This window comes from Oenanthe melanoleuca, chromosome 2 (assembly GCF_029582105.1).
Source record: "Oenanthe melanoleuca isolate GR-GAL-2019-014 chromosome 2, OMel1.0, whole genome shotgun sequence".
NCBI classification, from domain to species: Eukaryota; Metazoa; Chordata; class Aves; order Passeriformes; family Muscicapidae; genus Oenanthe; species Oenanthe melanoleuca.
The window spans coordinates 72,946,672-72,967,232 of record NC_079335.1 but is presented as its reverse complement, the minus strand read 5'-3'; the positions used below and the strand labels follow the sequence as shown (position 1 = coordinate 72,967,232).

The 20,561-nt window shown below is 40.4% G+C and overlaps 1 protein-coding gene across 1 annotated transcript in view; it reads right to left on the bottom strand.

Moving 5' to 3' along the window:
* Positions 1-20,561, bottom strand: part of FBXL7 (F-box and leucine rich repeat protein 7) — a 171,914-nt gene that overhangs the window by 113,876 nt on the left and 37,477 nt on the right. The window lies entirely within an intron of this gene.

Genomic DNA, 20,561 nt, shown 5'->3' with positions numbered 1-20,561 from the left:
AGCTACCAAGATGCTTCCTAAAGATAAACACAGCTCAAAATACAAAGTACTTGAAATTTGATCTAGCAAGGAGCTCATATATCATACTTTAATGCTTTTCAGGCTGAAGGAAGGCATTTGAAATGCCAATGTGAAAGAACTCTGAAATAACTCCATTTATATGAAGTTGCGTTTTTAAGACTCTGTTCATCTTTTTGCCACCTCTATATAAAATAGCAGCTTTTACTTTAAATACCACAAGTTTTATGGTGTCAATGGGCTGAGCTGCATCCCTTCTTGCTTACCAAGATGACTGACATGCCACCTAAGTGCTGCAGGACATGGACTTCATGGATCACAAAGGCACTTGCCTCTTGTGATACCTGATAGACCACATACATCTGAGAACGGAAATACCTTAAAAAGCCCCATGGTGTTAGAAAGTGCAGCACCAGACAAACCAAGCTATTTCACTCGAGTTTGTTTTGGCAGGTTTTCAACTCTCTAGTCTATCCTTGCCTTGTATTCACACACAAGACTTGGAACAATTCCATTTATCAAGTCCACCTAGATGGAGCATTAAATTGGCCTCTAAAATAAGACAGGGACAAAAGGGAAAAGCAATGGAATTCAATGCTGTTAACAATTTTCTCACTGTAGTTTTATGTATGCAGGACAAAAAATGTAAGGTAGATGGGGGGAAAAAAATCACATGAAATCTGAAGATAAAAAAGAGTGCTTTTTAAGCCATACTACTTGGCATAAGGCAATGTTAGCCAAATCTAGAAACCTAATCTTTTGAAAAAAGTAATCATAATATCTCAGAATATTTTTCAGAATAAGCTAGAAAAGAGAAATACTTATTTCCATTGTCTAAATCAGAGAGCTGCAAGTGCTGTAAGACTGACAAGCTTCCAGTTATGTACGTTATATTTTTCTATATTGATAGAATGGCTATAATTACACACATATCCAGCATACATCTGCTAATGGAAATATAAAATTACTCTGTGTTTCAAGTAAAAGCTACACTTCACTTTATACTGTCTTTCAAGGGAAGCTACATTTTTATAATACCAATAAAATCTCATTAGATACTACCAGGAAATAGTTACTAAATATGTACATGTGGGCATCTGTTTACATAAGGAAAGCTTCCCAATTGCTGAACTTCTATAGCAACTTTAAGAAAAATGAAAAAAATTTTGGCTAGCCACTATTATGCATTAAACTTGAAAAATGAAAGCAACATCCTTGGTCTATCCTGGAATTTAACTTGGACAAAATTCAGCTTCCATTTTATTCTCTGACGTTTTAGTAAACCATTACCAAGTTATGATCAGTTTTAATTAAATTAATGAATTATGAAAAATAACTACCTAAAATCACACAAATCCTTTTTACTGGGGCCTGGATTTGACTTCTAAAATCTGGTTTAGTTTGGCAGACCCACCTACCAAATGGCAACAGCAAGAATAAAAAAGCAATGAGAAAACATTGCCACTGGAATGACATCTGAGATCTTTAAAATTGTCTCCAGTAATAAATGTATCTTGCAATAATTTCAATGGTGTAATTTACAAACTTTTAAAGAAGAAATTTCATTATGATCATGAAATTCTCAAAGCAACTTTGTTGAGCATTTTTAAGTACTACTGCAAGATACATACCACCCTTCCTGCTGTATTTTCTGCATGTTACACAGATATCAAATACAGCATATGCTCTAAGTCAGTCTCGTGCTCCAAGCTTTTGAAGACTAATACAATTTAAGTCAGAGCCTTAACTTGATTCAGAGTATCAAACTGATGGATATTTGTTTATTCAAATTATAAATAAGTTTTTTACATATAGAACAAACCAAAGTATAGATAAATGGGTCATTAATAACTCTGCTTAACATACACTGTTTAAACAAACAAAAAAGACCCTCACCATTATACATCTTGTTACAGTTGGACTGCATGGCAGACAGCCATCCTGCATCATTTGTGGGTGAGGAAATGGACTGAAATCGAAAATGACAGGAATGGTTTCTAAGACTTACAAGTTCCTTGATTCTCCCCAGAACATTGCCTTTTTGCAGTAGAGGTGTCATTACATCAGAAGTTTCTACCTGAGGGTTCAGAACTTTTACTATCAATATATAAAATAAAAACCAAAAACAAAACAACACCTATTCTGTACCTCATGGAAAAGTTTCAGGATCTGCAGATCAACAAGCTGACATTCACAGTACTTTACTTCAGCTCTGTTAACCACTTTGGCAAGGAGTCAGTCCTTGTACAGTCATCAAGAAGCACAGACAATAATTCTTAGCCTTTCCCTTCTAGGTTCACCCTATGTGCTCGATTAATGACTGACAAGTTTCTCTAGTAAAATGAATTGACATATTTAGCAGGGAAGCCATGTAAAATTGTTTGCCTGACAGTAGAAATTAAACATGGGAGTTGTACAAAATTAGACTTACAAAAGATGGGACAGATAATTTGCAGCAAAACAACACACCAGGAGGTGTTCTGTAAAAAGCTTTACCATCTCCACAAGTCTCCTTTAGGACAACAGGGAGTAATAGCAAAGTCTCAGTAAAATACAGTATTGTAAGACTGCAAGCAGATGCTTGTCCCTGTGTTAGCAGGATAAACAGCACATTTTCAACACCTGAACTTGTCTACTTCTAGTGTAGTCGAAGTTTCTGACCCAGAACAAGTCAAGATTATGCTACTCAGTTACAGCTTTACTTCTCAAAACAATTTAAACAGACATTTAAATTGTCCAAGACAAAAGTTTAACTGCTCCTAATAATTTATCAACTTTAGAGCAAAGCAGAAGGTAGATCAAGATGGCATTCTATATGAGAAAAAACAGACAAGGTTTCTATTTCCTTCTTACCATGCATAATATTTGGTGAAGAATAGTTAGGATTGTTACTCCAGCAATCAAGCCTATTTTTCTGTTTGTGGAAGTAAATTAATTAATTGATGACTGCCATTGCTCACTAAGGCATTTCTTTCTGAATAACTGTACAATATGGAATATTATTTCATTTCAGATGAGACTATGAAAATACAAAGTCTACGGCTGCAAGCAAAAAAAAAAAAAAACAACAAAAAACAAACAAACAAACAAACAAAACCACAAATGGAAAACCCAAAACCTGGAAAAGGAAGAAAAAACCCACATACATTTTTTTTATTATTATGAAATAGCATTCAAATCTACTTTGCAATTGCTCAAAGTTCTGCCAAGCAAATCCATTTCATTTTCATCTTCTGCAGGCAGTACTCTTTTCATCCGTGTTTTCCATTTGAAAATGGACTAGGTATAGCCATTAGGTGGGGATTTTTTCGATAAAGCCATCAGCTGCTACACTTTACACCTCCAACCCTCACATCATCTGAGAGAGCTGGCATCAAAGCCTTCAGGATTACTGATGATTTCTCCTTCTGGTCAGCAGAAACCCAGCAGAGCAACAGAACTGAGCACTGTCCTAAACCAGTCCTGTCAGCTGAGGTAAACAGACAGTAGGTCTCTAAACCCAACCTTGACACTGTCCAAAACTGGACACTCTGGAGCTCTACTTGCTCTCAGCAAAGAAGTTTTGACTACATTAAATGAAGCACATGCACAACTATGAGAGCTCCAGAGAAATTAGTGACTCATTTGCCTTTAGTCCTCTGAGTGCAAACTGCCATGAATGCCCTATGGTTCTACAGTACAGTTTGCTATGGTTTAGCAAATTCATTTGTCTATCATGAAAAAATTAAGGTCTTCACACTAAGCAACTCCAGCCCAGACAAGTGATGCAACAGAACAGGGCTGTGAATACCAAGTGGCTTCTGCCTCCCACACGACCAACAGTCCCTCTCACCCCCAACATGCAAACCTCAGTGCAGCCATACTTTATACATCCTTGGAGAGGATTAATTTAATTTTGATTTCCTCTCTGTGTTTGCTTTGGAAGTTTGCAGCTTCAGCAATATATATATGACCAAAGTTTGGCAGCAAGAAGCCTGTAACTATGATGTATATCATTTCAGCCTGGCAAGCATGTTCAGAAAAAGAAGCTGGCAGTGAGGACAGCTTCATCTCACATTCAGAAGGTGGAAGACTGGTGTAGGAATAAGAAAAGGCAAGACATTTTTAGGAGGTAAATTTAAGATGGATGGAGTCTGATATCATCCATGTGACTGAGAGAACACAGTGCTCAGCAAAGCAAGCTTTGATCATGACAGAGGAGGTGGCAGACATACAGATCTTTGAAGGCCTTTCCATCATCCAAGAGCTTTCTGTGTTGGTTACTGGTACCTTCCACAGCTTTCCAGAGCAGTGGTAAAACCAGGGCCAAAGTGTTATTATTGCCACAGGATAGCACACAGAAAACTAATTATTTTGCTGATTCAGTTTGCATGTTTGAGCATAATGCTAGATTGACAAAAACAGTAAGTATTTTCTATACTTTCCAATCAGAGGAATAGTAATGAACTCTGAACCATACCATCTCCAATTTAAGTGTCAGTTAAGCATTAAAAATTTCAGTTACAACTTTTATTCCAACAGCTACCCATCACAAAAGTTAAAAGTGTGTACAAGATACTATTCTAGATACATAATATTCTAATCCATGTAATCATAAAATCATGCTTCTATGATAATACCTCCCAACCTATAACACATTCTATGCACAATAGAAAACAGCTCCTACTGCATTCCAACGAAATACAAGGATTTTCTTTTTAGCTTATTCATGCTGTTTCTATATAGCTGAAATACATTTGCTCAGCTGAGTTCTCTGGTACCTCCCTGCAGTCATAAGCTCCAATTTGTGAGTGAAGAAGGCATTATTGCCTGGAGCAAAATAATCCATCCATCCTGATACAGACCTTGTTTCAGGGATTTTCTAGCACACAAGGGCTCTTCACTGTGTGCGAACTCAAAATTATCCAACATCACAACCTATTACTGTTTCAATAGTGTACTAGTCTTGTAGCATTTAGATTTCCATGCACCTAAAATTGATAGGGTTCCTTTCATTAGACCTCTCTCTTAGTCTATCAAGATTACGTTTTTGCTTCCACCAGAAGCTTTCTGTAAAGAGGCAAAAGTGTTGGAATGCAATGGCCTACATTTTCCTTGATTTCTTGTTATCACTGCTTAGCAGTGTTATCCCTACAGATGAAACATAAACCTATATTTTTAATATTCTCTATCATAGAAGCTTTATTTTTAATTTCGGCTTTACTACCTTTGCTATCTTTTAATGTCACTGCTCCCTTTTCCCCAATCTAAATTCAGTGCCTTTAGTTTAAAGCAGTCCCTTCCCTCCCCAAAATTCAGTTTGGTGTTTCTGTGATATGGAACAAAAATAACTTCAGCAAAAATTGCAAAAAAAAAAAAAAAAAAAAAAAAAAAAAATTAAGTCCATTCAGACTCAGTCACAAGCTCAATGCCAGAGCTAAGTATGAGTGTTCTATTAAAATTAAAAAATTAGACCCAGAAAAATAGGGGTTATCAGGTTCAAATCCACAATCAAAAGTGGAAAAATAAAACAAAAAACACCCAAAAAAACCAAACAAAAAAACAAAAACAAACTTGTTTAAAATCAGTGTCAGTTTCCTACACAGTATTTTGTGCAGACCCAAGATTCAGCATGCAATCTTCAAATACCAAGAGTAAGACCATGTATTTCAATACCTACATATAAGCTTTTATTTTATTTTTTACTTTTAAGCCTTTGACATTGAGTGATTCATGGTTTGAATATGGCTGTCTGAAGACTATCATACTCTGGATGTGTAAGACAACATCATTTACAAGATGGTGCAACACAGTTAAACACCTGGTTTTCCCTGGACTTGCTCTGTCAGCCTACAATTCTTTCCTCGAGGAAAAAGAGAAAATGATGATTTTTCAACTACTTCCAGATGTTAAATGGCAATGGCTCTGACCAGGATACCTGAAGCTTCAAAAGCTCCAGCTAACTTGTACATCCACATTATGCAGAATCAAATTAAGTGCATCTGGCATGGTAAGCAAAGGCATCATGCCACACTTCCAGAACTCTGCCTTGAATAACTGGGAGCAGGAGTGTCCTTCATTTGGATCAAATTAACACAGACATGATGTACAAATGAGGAATTTAAGCCAGCATGTCAATAAAACAGCACAGGAGCCTGAACACTTGCAAGCCCCATAGAAGACCTAGTTCTGAGTTGAACACACCATTACCAGACCACAAAGCCTGCTCACAAAACTGGGTCAGAATTGAAAAGATCACAGTCCAAGGAGAAGCAAATTTTTTCCGTTGGCATTTGAACCACATTAGTATTAAAAAACACTCAAAGTCAGAACAAAATTGATGTTACTTGTTTAATTTTCAATAAGCAACCAAGGCAACAAAACCTTTCTAGCTTTTGAGTAAACATGCACACACCACAAACTACTGCAATACAGTGTTAATGAGGTGAGGACTGACGATCTGTTTGCAGTTCAGCATCCTCCCGTGCCAAATTTCTTGAAAATTCCAATACACACACAGATGGGAAGAGTTGAAGCTCATCCAAATCTTGAATATAGTTTCCTGGACACTAGTAAATGAACACAAACAGAAATAAATAACCCTCTGACACATAAATAGCACCCCAGCACCTAAAATACACACATTTTTCTTGCTGCAGAGAAATGTGTCAAAACATAAAAGGAGACCACTATCATGGTATCATTGACAGCCATGTATTTCATACCAAAGATGGACCTGTCCTCAGGTTAAAAGGAGATGACAAACATGCCTCAGATTTTAACTTAAGTTTCAACTATTTTCTTTTCATAGAAGCTTTGTGTAATGATTGATCACTTGTTGGAGAAGATGAAACTGAGGAATCTTGCAAATATGAATGCTCAGATTCTGGGAATTGTTGGGGAAGGTAGAACAGGAAAGCCCTAGTTACTGAATTACCATAAACACAATAGGATGGCTCACCGAAGCTAATCCACTCTTAATTAAACAATGCTTTTGGCCAGAGGGCAAGGCCAAAAGACACAAAAGACTGACCTGCACCCAAAGATTAGATCTTAGAGTTTAGAATGTCACATGCTATGCTAATGTAACATTTCCTATAGGCTGTATGTAAATGCTATAGAATTAGTATTTTGTATTAGATTGGTTCTTAGGGATTAGAATATTCATGATGGAAGTGGATTTATTGTGTTACAAACGGGAAGTCACTCTCTCCTCTCCTCTCCTCTCCTCTCCTCTCCTCTCCTCTCCTCTCCTCTCCTCTCCTCTCCTCTCCTCTCCTCTCCTCTCCTCTCCTCCTCTCTTCTCTCTTTCTCTTCCTATCTTTACTCCTTGCTCCTTTCCCTCTCCCTTTACCCCAATATCCTTTTAACCCATTACTCCTCTCCTCTTCCTCCTCTCTTTTCTCTTTTCTTTTCCTCTTCTCTTCCCCTCTTTACCTTCTTTACTCTCTCTCTATACCCTCCTTCTTCTCTCTTTCTCTCCCCCTTTTTATCTCTTTAATCTGCACGTGGCTGTGCCGGGCAGCTCCTTGCAGACTCCCTTATAATAAACTGCAACTGTAGCTTTTAGCATTTACAGAACGTCTGAGTCTTGTTCCTCGCGTCCACCCTGATACAAAGAGTCCAGCAGTCCCCCGCAGAGTGGCGCCCAACGTCATTTAAAGAACCAGCTCACCCGTTTTTGGTTGCGGGACGTTTTTTCCTGGACGGTAATTATTAAACCTACTTTTACCTACTTTCCTCGCTTGCCGTGAGCACAGCTTTGCGTTGGTTCAGCAACGTATTGGGCTGGAGCTCTTAAAATATTCTTACTGTCGAGAAAGCCGTGGAGTAAGGGGAGCCAAGCTTTGCACGGACTTTCTGACAGCCCTCGAGCACACAGTTACTGCCGGTCAGTACTGCCTGGAGCTCTCTGAGGGAACCGCCGCGGCACTCCCCGCCGTGGCACCGAGTACAGCCACACGCTGCCTGGCGGTGTGTGAGCTGTAACTCAGTGGAGGGAGGTCCCGAGTCCGCTACGCCGTTGCACAGCGACGCATACAGCGGTGCTCAGAGAGGGGACCGGAAATACAGTGTCTTCCACCCAGAAAGGACGCCTGGCCAGCGCTTTCGTGGGACCCCGGAAATTTCACACTGTATCAGCGGCAAACCGAGGTTAGTAGTTAAAAGTTAATATAAAAGTTAATAATGGGACAGACTCATTCCGCTCAAGAGAGAGACCTGTATAAGCAGTTGAAACATTTATTAAGTTCTCATCACCATGACCTGCCTAAGCAAGAGTTAAAAAATCTTTTGGAGTGGACTTTACTTAATTTTCCTCATGCAGACCGTTCCGTAGTTTTTACCGCAGATTTTTGGGAGAAAGTAGGGGTTAAACTTTTTAACCGCATTTCCCGCCGAGATATGGCTGTAGCAGAACTAGTCCCGGCATGTCGCGCATTGCTTGAGTTGTTTGTGGACAAGTCCTCAGCAGCCACCTCCCCTCATGCCCCCGCGGTTCCCCCCTCCGTTTCTACAACCCCGGTCCCCGCGGCACCGGTTCCCCTGCTCCCCCGAGTCCCGGCCGCAGCGCCTCCAACCCACGTGGTCCCGGGACTCGCTCCCCCAGTCCATCCATCTTCCCCGGACCTCGCAGCCTCTCCCGCTGCTCCCGCCGCCCCGGCGGGCACCATCCCCCACGCCCCCGGGGCCCCTCCCCCCGCGGTTTCTGTAACCCCGGGCCCCGCAGCGCCAGTCTCCCTGCTTCCCCAATCTCCTGCCGCCACGCTTCTGACCCACGTTGCTCCTGCCCCTCCTCCCCCTGTCTCCGCTCCCGTATCCCCAAACTCCGTCCCCGTAAACCCACCCGCCGCGTCCGCACCCAGTCTTGCTAATCTCCCTCCCGTCCCGGTAACTACGACCGTTCCTGTCTCTCATGCTTCCTCAGTAACCCCAAATCCCGCCCCTCCTCTCGCAATCTGCACTTTCCCCACCCCCGGTCCTGGCCCGTCCCCGTCCCTTACCCCCGCTCTCCCCGCCCCCGCGCCCGTCACTGCCATGGCCCCGCCCGTTGGCTCCGCCCCTGCACGCCCACCCGCCAACGTCATCGCCTCCGCCCCGCCCCTCGCTGATGGCGTCACGCCGACCCCGCCCCCCTCCCTCGCTCCCGCGAGTCCCTCAGCCCCTCCCCCGATAACCGGCGCCGCCGCCATGACGCCCGTGGCTGCGGCTCCCTTTGTTCCCACCCCGTTGCAGACACACCAGTCTGCAAATGCCATAGTGCCTGCAGTTACGGCATCGGTGCAGTCCAGTGTCCTGACGGACCAAGCTGCGCCGCTCGGCTCCACACCGGCGCTGCCGGCGGCAGCACAGATGCTCCCCGTTCCCAACCCGGGAGCCGCCTGGCGCGGAGTGAGCCCGCCGTCGGAGCTGGCCCGCGCCGATGCACCGCCGCCTGTACGCGGCCCCACGGATGCGCGGAGCACAACGTCGGCGCCGACCGCGGTCCCGGAGTGCCGAGACGTGCCTGTCAGTCCCACGCCAGCGCTGCAGGCTCCAGCCAGCCCAGTCCCCGGGCAGGCGGTGGGGGACGCTCAGCCTGGAGCTCCCCCACCTCCTGTGCCGCCTCGAGCCACTGTGTTCCTGCCTCAGTTCTGTCCGGTGACCATCGCAGCTCACCCCCTGAACTCCCGGTGCTCGGCAGAGCCCCACCCCCAGTCGGCAGCGTTCACCGACAAGCCGCCGCCCACCCAACCCTCCGTCCGAGATACGGCCGCAGTCGCGCCGCCGCTCAGCTGCTCTTCTGTGTCAGCAGTGCAAACTACGTTCCCTATGCACCTCCCCGCCTGCGCCCCGCCTCCGCCTCCTGCCCTGATCCCGTCGCACACGGCTCCACCGCCTGCGACCCGCATGGCACCGCCGGCCGCCACCATGCAGCCAAGTCCGCCGGTGGAAGCCCTGATGCAGCATCCTGCCCCAGTTCAACCGCTGCTGCCCGTTGCAGCCCAGATCCTGCCTCCCGTTTTAGTCCCATTGAATGCAACTCCGCAGCCCGTGCCCACCAGTGCTACTCAGTCCTTCCCAGCCCCTCCTAATCCACAGCACCCCACCAGAGCCGTCAGCAAGCAGCCCGCCACAATCACAGACGCCACGCCTGTCCACATAACACTGGACACGAACACCACCCATGCCCACAACTCGCCAGCGCCTCCTGCATCTGCGCTGTCCCCGTCTCTCCTATGTCCCAAAGCATCCCTTCAGCAGTACCCCTCCGCAGCCCGCTGTCCAGTACTCTATATGCCTACCGCACCAAAGCCAGATCCACCGCCGGACTTATCCAGTTCAGCCCTGTTATCGCAACCTGGCACACACATTATGCAAAACAGAGGGGGAATTGACGGCATTGCACCCCCCGGTTTTGGTTAAAAACTCAAAAACACCTCAAGAAAAAAATTGGAATTTTATCGTTTGCTCAAATGCATGTTAATTTTCTTCCTTTGTTTTAGTTTTTATAGTAAAACTTTATCCGTAAATCAACCTAAGATAAATGCCTGAGTTGCTTTAGCCAAATCCGCAAGCTATGATATCATCTGTCTATTTAACACATGTAAAAATTTTCACAAATTTGCTGCATAAAGTTATCAAACTATTTTGCAAAATTTAAAAAATTTGGCTGACCAAATTATAAAAAGTTACTACCTAGCTAAACAGTTTGTTCAAAGTTAAGGCTTTGCCTCTTGGCTAAAGAAACTCTGTTTAACTCTAAAATAAGTTTGTGTATTCTAGTAGTATTAATTTTAGTTTTAATATTTGTACCCTGCAAATACTAATCAAAGCAATATCCAATGTATTAATTGTTAAACAAAACGGGGGAGATGTTGGAGAAGATGAAACTGAGGAATCTTGCAAATATGAATGCTCAGATTCTGGGAATTGTTGGGGAAGGTAGAACAGGAAAGCCCTAGTTACTGAATTACCATAAACACAATAGGATGGCTCACCGAAGCTAATCCACTCTTAATTAAACAATGCTTTTGGCCAGAGGGCAAGGCCAAAAGACACAAAAGACTGACCTGCACCCAAAGATTAGATCTTAGAGTTTAGAATGTCACATGCTATGCTAATGTAACATTTCCTATAGGCTGTATGTAAATGCTATAGAATTAGTATTTTGTATTAGATTGGTTCTTAGGGATTAGAATATTCATGATGGAAGTGGATTTATTGTGTTACAAACGGGAAGTCACTCTCTCCTCTCCTCTCCTCTCCTCTCCTCTCCTCTCCTCTCCTCTCCTCTCCTCTCCTCTCCTCTCCTCTCCTCTCCTCTCCTCTCCTCCTCTTCCTATCTTTACTCCTTGCTCCTTTCCCTCTCCCTTTACCCCAATATCCTTTTAACCCATTACTCCTCTCCTCTTCCTCCTCTCTTTTCTCTTTTCTTTTCCTCTTCTCTTCCCCTCTTTACCTTCTTTACTCTCTCTCTATACCCTCCTTCTTCTCTCTTTCTCTCCCCCTTTTTATCTCTTTAATCTGCACGTGGCTGTGCCGGGCAGCTCCTTGCAGACTCCCTTATAATAAACTGCAACTGTAGCTTTTAGCATTTACAGAGCGTCTGAGTCTTGTTCCTCGCGTCCACCCTGATACAAAGAGTCCAGGAGTCTCTCGCAATCACTCACTCCAGTTTCTCTCATATTGCAGTATGAATCTTTTTAAGAACAGCTCAGGCTGTTTTTGATGGGCAACTTCTTGATGGGACATATCCACAGGTTCAATGCAGCTCAGACATCAACTGAACTCCTTCAAAGCTTTGAAGAAATACAGCCTCTCTCAGGACTGGAAATTAGAGACACTTACTCTTGAATTTAGCATAAAAATATAATTCAATCCAAGATGATGAGCAACATCTTCAGACTGGTATGTCAATTATCTTTTAGAACCACACTCACAATCCCAAGATAAATGTCATTAAGTTTTACATAGTTTATGTTTTATCTTTTGGATTAAGGAAGTCTATCTGGTTATGCAAGTAACATCAGGCTCCAAAGATTCACTGTGATTACATTTGCTGTTAACTAAGCCATCTACTACAAAATGCTTGTTTCTCTGGCCTGCACTGGCTAACCATCCAAGCAAAAAGTCGATTTCCAAAAAATGGTCCAAATGAAACACTTTGTCCTTTTTGCAGTATCTGAGCCTGCTAACTTTATAAGCATAATATATCATATTGAGATACAGACATTAGAATACAAAGGTTTGATCACTCATACTTTTAACCATTTTTAAAAATGACTTTGCAGATGCTGTTTTTCAGTTTCTTTTACCTAGTTTTACTGCTTGCAGTTCCAACTACATTCCTTTTTTGCTCCTATTAGGCAAATAGTTAAGTTTCCCTTTAGTTCTAGTTTTATTACTCTTCCTTCAAAAACAGTACAGAACATCACATATTTAAACATGGTTGCTGCAATTTAGAATCAGGAAATGTTCAACAGTAGAAGTTCATGGCATACTGTCCATCTATACTTATTTCCAAGATAGATGAGAAAAGATCTTTCTCTCAGATAAGGATATATAAGGAGTTGATCTAATATTTCATGTTCTGATTTCTGTGAAATTTTCAGGTTTGAAATTTAAGCAGCATTGAAGATATGAGATATGAGATAACAGATATGAGTTAAAGCACAAATGAAGGATAATAGTAAGTTACTCTAATAGTCTGGGCATTAACTTAATATCAAATTCAAGAGGCTACCCCTGTCATCCTTTTGCTTTACGGAAAACTGGAATAACCAATAACAGAAATCAGAACATGAGATGAATTACATCAGTTCTGAGCCTTGTTTTTTCAGTTCACAGCATTTGCCAGCTGTCTAAAATGAACATTATCAAAAATCATGATACAGTTTCACACAACCAAATCTCACATTTGCTTCAGAAACTCTACAGTCTTTTTCTTATGAAAAAGATTCTTAAAACAACTAGTATCATCACAGCAACAAAAAAAAACATTGTAGGTGTGGATAGTTTTTGCATGGTTTTGGTTGGTTTTTTTCCCATATAAAAGCAACATTCTAAACAGAATTAAAAATATGCAAAAGCATTAACACATCAAGGTGAGAAGATACAAATTCTCCTTCATTCCACATAGCTACTTAATATGATTGTAAAATCTGAACCCAGTGACTGAATGGCAGTGCTGCTATTTTGAACTGGATACACATTCATTGGGAGTGACATTCTCAGCAAAAATTCATGTTTCACTAAATGCTGCTGGATTAATTAGACAGTGGCAGAAGTAATCTTTACAATACATTGATGGATAGAAGCATATTTATCATTCATCTAATGCCATTTCAGAAGAATGAAAATAAATATGCCTTTAATGGCTTTTTCCAAAAACAAATTTGTAAGGAATTCTGCCAACTGATGTCAGCTTTTTTTACTGGATCATGACAAAGCATATTTGGAATATTGTGAATTTTAGCCAGGTCCAGAATAATCTCCCATTAAAACCAGGCACATCAGCTTCTTGATCAGCTTCACATGTTTTACATGGCAAAAGCTTTCAAAAGACAAACCCAAGGCTGGACAGAAAATCTGTAATACAATGGAATCTGAGGTATGAGGGCATTGAAAGAAATTTGAGAAAGTTAACTCTATAGAAACAGCAAAGGGAAAATACACTTAAAGATAAAAATCAGATTAAGCTGTAATTTTGTCTCAGATTACAGGTTAAAGTCTTGTTTTTAAAGTGAAACAAAAGCAAGAGTAAGAGAGCATTTTCAGAAAGCAGATTTCAAGCTAAGGTTTATTTCAACTCACAATAAAGAAAGGTGAATAATTTTCCAAGATCAAACTCACAAAATTCAGTCCAATTATAATTCTATTATTTAGACTACACAAGTGCCTGTTCTATAAGGAGATCTACCATAGACATCCTTCCTTGACCAAGGTAAATGACTGCTCTGAGCAATGAAGAGTTCCTGAACTTCTGGGTGCCACACTAAGTTTTTATTGCTGAAATGGAAGTTCAAACTCTACCTGACAAGGCTTAAAAATGTTCATGTTATGGGGTGGAGGTGGGAAATGTGAGTGTGTCTAATAAAGAAATAATCAATGTTTACATATGCCTACATGGACATATAAATATTCATATTAAGCAAGCATCAGAGCTGGTAAAATAATTTGTTCCTGCTGCCCACATCCTTGAGATTTCTTACTGTTTGTCTTCCACAGATTGCCACACAGCTTTATTCACCTATCATTAACAAGGTAGAAAACTTCCCACAAACAATGAATACCTCACAGTGCTGTAAAATTTCACTCCTTGATGTACAAGATGGAAATGGGAAAGCTATACAAGACGTTAGGGAAAACTAAAAGCAATTTAGATTAGACTAGGCACTGGTAAACCCCAGAATGCAGTAATGATAACTGTGATAAAAATTTACAGTGGAGATTTATGATGTATCCCAGTTATGGCAAGCAGCATTCCAGATTACAGTCATCAATAAAACCATCAAGCCTCTTCCCACCCACACATCCACATGTCCAGGGCAGCACAAACATGCCACAAGCAGGTGACATGCCTGTGAGAAGTCTCCACACTTCACTTTGTGGGAGGGTAACTCAAACTAGCTGATCTAAATTGACTGCAGGGTCTCACAAACAAGCATTTAAAATGCATGTCCAAAGAGATCCTGCCTCCCTTCTGGCAAACCTATGTACACCCAAGAGGACAGAGCAAGGAAGTAAAAACCTCCTAGCCCAGTAGAGATGACATGTTGCTATGGGCACTTGTTTTTCACTATTAAAAAAAAAAAAAATAAAATCAAAAAATCTTTTATTTGAACTATCAATTTTACTTTGAGGTTCAAGAGTTACAAACTCCCAAACTCACCATCACATCTCAAGAAGAAAACTAACCTTAAATAGGAAAGAAGTATCACAATGGTCAGTTAGTGACCAGGCACACCACCATACCACAAATTCTATCTTCAGGTGTGGCTGATTAAGGCCAGAGCAACACATAAATGGCAAATCATCCAATTATATTCATGTTCACCACTTCTCCTAATACTTCCAGCCTAATCTGGTGTAACTGCCTAAACCAATGATGATCCAGCAGTCAGCATTAACAGAAGCATAAGAGTTATCATTATCCACTCTTGAACTGCCATTTTCATTCCCAGTACATACTTCTCAAGGGAAATCTAGGAATGCTGGCAGAAACAAGGTGATGCCAACCTGAGAAAAACACAGTAGCAGCAATGATGGTGCAATAGCCAGAAGAGATATACAGAATGGTTCAGCAACTCCAAGAAGATATTTCTCAAGCATGCTGCTAGTTTTGGCACTGTTGGTGGTATCAGTCTTAAAAATTACACAGTCATTCGAGAAGCTGACATTAAAAGATAAGATATAGGAACATAAGGCAGGATATTTTGTGCAATAAATTTAACCTACAGCATCTTAACAGGGATTGTGAAGTTATAGTCCAAAAATTTGTTGTTCCAATTTTATTTTATTATTTCAATCAAGAACTAGAACTAATCTGAAGGAACTTGCTCGTCTCAGTTCATAAATTCTGAAAAATGGATAAACCTGACATATTTAAATATGTGTTATCACGTTGTATATATTCTTCATGAAGTCTTAGGAGACAGTCTAGCATTCAAGAAGGATGGAGTTTTGACTAACAAATGCTGGGCATTCTTCATATCCTTTGAGATGACTTCACTTTTCAGAGAAGGAAACTACTTTAGACAGCTATCATAGGCAATAACAGCACAAACAGTTAAGTGTCAGAATCTCCCTGTGATAACCATATCTAAGTAGTTTGGTACAGTATTTTACCTAAACAACTACATTTGGGATCTTAGATTCCTTAAAATCAGATTTACAGGTAATTGAATAAACTGTAATCACTCCTACAAAGCATCAGACATTACTTGGAAAAGCTAATGCCAGGTTTTTAAATTGGGATCATTTCTCTTTAACTGCACTGTAAGTGCATTTGCTCTGGTGGGTCTCACATTTCAGGCAGCAGATCAAATAAGACTGCAGTTTCATGTACCATTCCAATTTGTTCTTGGTATTGTTTGGGCAAGTTTTAAACATTTGGCTATAGCATTTCAGTACAAATTAGCCAGAATAACGTAAGGTTTCAATTTGCAGGTTTAGCCTTGCCAGTGTCTCAGCTACCTTTGCCTTGTATTTGAACTCTAATTTAACTGTTGATTGTAAGGGTATTGTAATTAGCAGAACAGTTCTGCAATACTGCCTGTTAGATAGCAAGAGCATGTCAAGATGTGGTTAAGCACAACAAATTAGTGCTTAAGAGCAAGCTCTATAATACTTGGTACCTTCACTTACTGCTTGAGGTGATTATATCTGTGTGTGCATTCAGATATGTTGGTTAAAGGAATTTAAATAGTGAGCTCTGTTTATTTGGCCAAACTGTTTATAGTTTTGGATTTATTAGCTGTCATGTCTCTCAGCCCCCTCTTATTCCTCCTCAATCTTTTTGGCTTGAAATGATTCTCTTTTGGCACATTCTGCAATGCAACATTTCACTTTTCTAGAAAACTCCCCTGCTAGAAAAGGAACACAAAACCCCAGGAAACTTACCTAGTCTCCAGTTTCACTACCAACTTAAAACAGCCACAGTTCCCTCAAAGCCAACTGAATCTCTGCCCAGTTCCAAGCAAGCAGGGGCAAATTCAGGCATTGATAACAACTTCTGACATACTGTGGTGTACAGAAAGCCTGCTTGGACAGAACTTCAACAGTAGAACCAAGAGCCCAAATACCCAGTAAGGGGCTGCAAAGACATGAGGACAGAGATGAAGAGAACTGCCATCAAAATAATAGGAATTATGCATGTATTTACATTCATCCAGAAAGAAAGCTACAGATTTTCATTTCTGATACTGGATTAATAAACTTCTAATGTTAAAGAGAAAATGAAAAGAAAAATGGTAAAGAACTGAAGTGGGAAAAGATTTCTTAACAGGTATCAGACAGAAAAAGGGATCTAAAGAGCTCATTCTCCCAAAGAGATCATCAAGAAAATCTGGGCAAAAAACTCTTTTCAGCAATAGTCTTTTGCCACAACACCTAGCTCAGTGCCTCAAAAAGGCTACACAATGACTCAAAAGATTCAATGGAACTCTGATATACCAAACATAGCTACCTACCTATTTATGTCAACCTCAACACACAAAATGGATATCTATTTGCAATCTGGTTCTCTGAGATTTTTATCTCCCTCTAAAAACAGATCAGGATTCCACTCACCTAAATCCCAGTTTGAGCTGATGCTTTATCAGGAAACATTTAAAATACAAAAAGCATTCCATAGCAATGAACCTGCTCCATCCTCTCAAATATTTTTATATTGTCCATCACAGTTCACAATGCAAGAACTTCTCCTCTTAAATTTATTGAATAAATTAACAATTACTCAGAGATCCAAAAGATACCACATGTTTTGAAAGAATGTGATTATGAAGCCAAAATAAATTATACCAATTACAGCCTCCCTGAAAGTACTCTAACAAGTACTTTGTTCCCTCACTTGTAAGGTAAAATGAGATGCACACAATTCAAATAAATTTGTGTTCAAGAAATGTCATTTAATATATTCCCATGTAGAGCAGTGATACATGCTTTCTGATACTGAGGTCAATTTTTTTCTGGAAAAAGGAAATTTTCTGTATAGAAACTTCATTGGTCCCACAAAAAAAGGATGGCCAAGGGCCCCAAACACACCTTGATCAACCAAGCCATCATCTTGCACAGGGTACAGTAGAACTTTTACATGAGCAATTAAAGCATAACATGTTTCCAAAGTGCTATATTTTCACACAGTTGGCCCTCCCAAGATGATTTAATGGGGGGAATGTCTTCTAAAGAATGCAATTGTTCCCATCAGGCTTTAAGCTGTGCTGCTCTGAGGGTCACAGAATCATTTCGGTTGGAAAAGACCCTTGAGATCATCAAGTCCAACTGTAAACCCCGCACTGTCAAATCCAGCAGAACCACTACAAAACTCAAATAAAACAGGACGGAGGATATGAAAGGGAGGGCTCTTCTGGTACAGACCTAAACTTCAGAAGAAATACCTCTTGTGTTGAGATGCACACAGCTACTGCCAAAACAAATTCATTCATTCTCAACACTAAATATACATTACAATGTACTCTAGAATTGTCAGGAGCAAAGTAAAATACTTAGTCTTTGAAGGTCCCTAGAAGTCAACTACAAGCAGATAAAATTTTACCTTCTTCAAAACTCAGCAGCTGGCTTCACCATCTTTTTGCAAAACGAAAATACTAAGATTTAATGGGATGTATTCAGAGGTCCTTCAGCACTGAGCCCTTCTGCTAAAATAGTGTTTTACTTCAGACCTAATCCTTCAATTCGATTTTACAGAAACTCAGAAATAAATTAGAACTTCTAGATTGAGCTCATACATGAGCTCTCAATTTAAAGCTGCCTCTGGATTACATCTTAATGTGCTCCACATGAAGTGCAAACAGTATTGATTTTTTATTTGAAAAACAGTCAGTCAAGTTAATTCAGTGTCCAGCTTGGACATTACATTCCACGCTCTGCAGGTAAGTGTTAGAAGAAAACTCCCTGATCAAGGTAAGCCCATACAAAAACAGTCATTCAGTCTAATCTTCTAAATCAAGTTTCAGACAATAATATTCCAGCTGAGACTGTGTCTAGCAAATTGCATTTAAATGGCCCACAAAAAATCCATTTAGCCTTTCACTTGCCAGAGAGCAATGGGGGGTAGTAAAAACTCATGAGTTCTCACGTTTCTAAGTGTATTTGATTGATAGGGTAAAGAATTTCAGACAATGTCTGAGACTGGAAAAGAAGTAAAAGGCAGTGTATATTCTAAGCTAAAGAAAACTGCATGCTTAGAAGAGGAGACAAAGTGGAGGCATCAGTGTGCTTGCACACCCACAGGCTACAGTGCTTCCCTCTGAGCCAAGCTGCAGCCAAACAAACCGCCTGGGATTTACAGAGAGGACCAGACATCAGGGGTTTGCCACCTTCCCTTCACTGAAGTACTGAAGTGAGAGCCACTGGACTCCAGTTCCAGCACTCTGTGTCCCTCTCAAGTGCATCACTGGTATGTCAAAGCCTGAATTTAGGAAGCTGCACAGTCTGCCAGGTGCTGTCTGCTTTCCTCTATGCAGCAAGAACAGAATAGTGGTTACCTCTGATGCATCACTGAGTGAAGCTTGTTCAGCTAAGGATGCAACACACACTGTCCCTGTCTGGGGAAGAGGTGCCCTTCACCCAGACACACTCAATAGCATGGCCAACATTTTGTCTCTTTGAAATATAAAATATTCCACAACTCTACAGAAGCTCTAAATCCACAATGTGGGGGAGGGTACCATTATTTTGGCCATAACTGCACAACTCATGCCCATCAAAAGAGTTAAATGATGTTCCCTTAACAGGATATCTACAACAGGAACAACAAAAGCCATTTCAAGCATCTTGTTATATTTTGAATCTGCTGTCAAAATAAGTATTTGTCAAATCACTCTATTCCAGAGAACAGAAAAATTAGCCTAACAACTGAAATGCCTCCAAGTACAGAATACACAATCACACTGCTCTGAACTCTGATTTTGCATGTGAACTCATAAAAACATATTTTAACTACAGCAACTGCTGGCCTGCATTTAAACCTCCCTCGCTAATGAATTAATCAGCTACAAACTAGTGGAGGAGATTTCAAGCTCAACATTCATATTCACTGGCTCAATGATGGGCTAAATTAAGAACATAAATCATAGAGATTAGTAAAGGATTATTTTCATTATCTTACTTGAATCCAAGGAAAAAAATGCTTTGCAGACTGAAGAAGAAAATAAATTCAGAGTTATTTTTAAGTACTGACTTCCAATTTGCCACTATTCTTTTCTTTTTCATTCCTGGCTGTCATAAAGAAAATACATTTCCTAAATTTTCTTTGTGTCCTAGTAATTCACCTCTTTCAAGTACCTCAAAACTTTTGAATCTAAGGTTTAGAGAAATAAAGTCTATTATTCAATTTAAGATTATTAACCATTTATTTGTTGTTAAATTTATTGGATGGACTAAAAAGCAGATTCTAAACCAGTATTTCTTATGATTCATAGGCGCCAGATATTCATTCTTGGTATGGTATTATGCATGCCAAACAACAGAACTCTTGTGATTTATGTGGTCATTTATTACTTACATGAATTGCTTTTACTGAACAGATTCTACAGTCACAATCAGACTTGCCATACTAAAACTATTCAAAAGTCTGATTTCCTTTAACCACAAGAAATAAAACTAGACTGAGAGCAATCAGAGCTTGCAACTTAATTTGTAGTGACAGAAGTGTAAGAAATCAGAATTAACTTGATTACTACCAAGTATAACCAAATCATTACGACAGACTTAAACAGAAATACTGGTTAAGGCACAACTTTTTAAAATCCTTCTGGCTTGCAACATTAAACTGTATATAGTTATTTCCTCTCAGCCTTAAAAGACACAATCATAAAAACTAGGACAAATAGACTTCCATT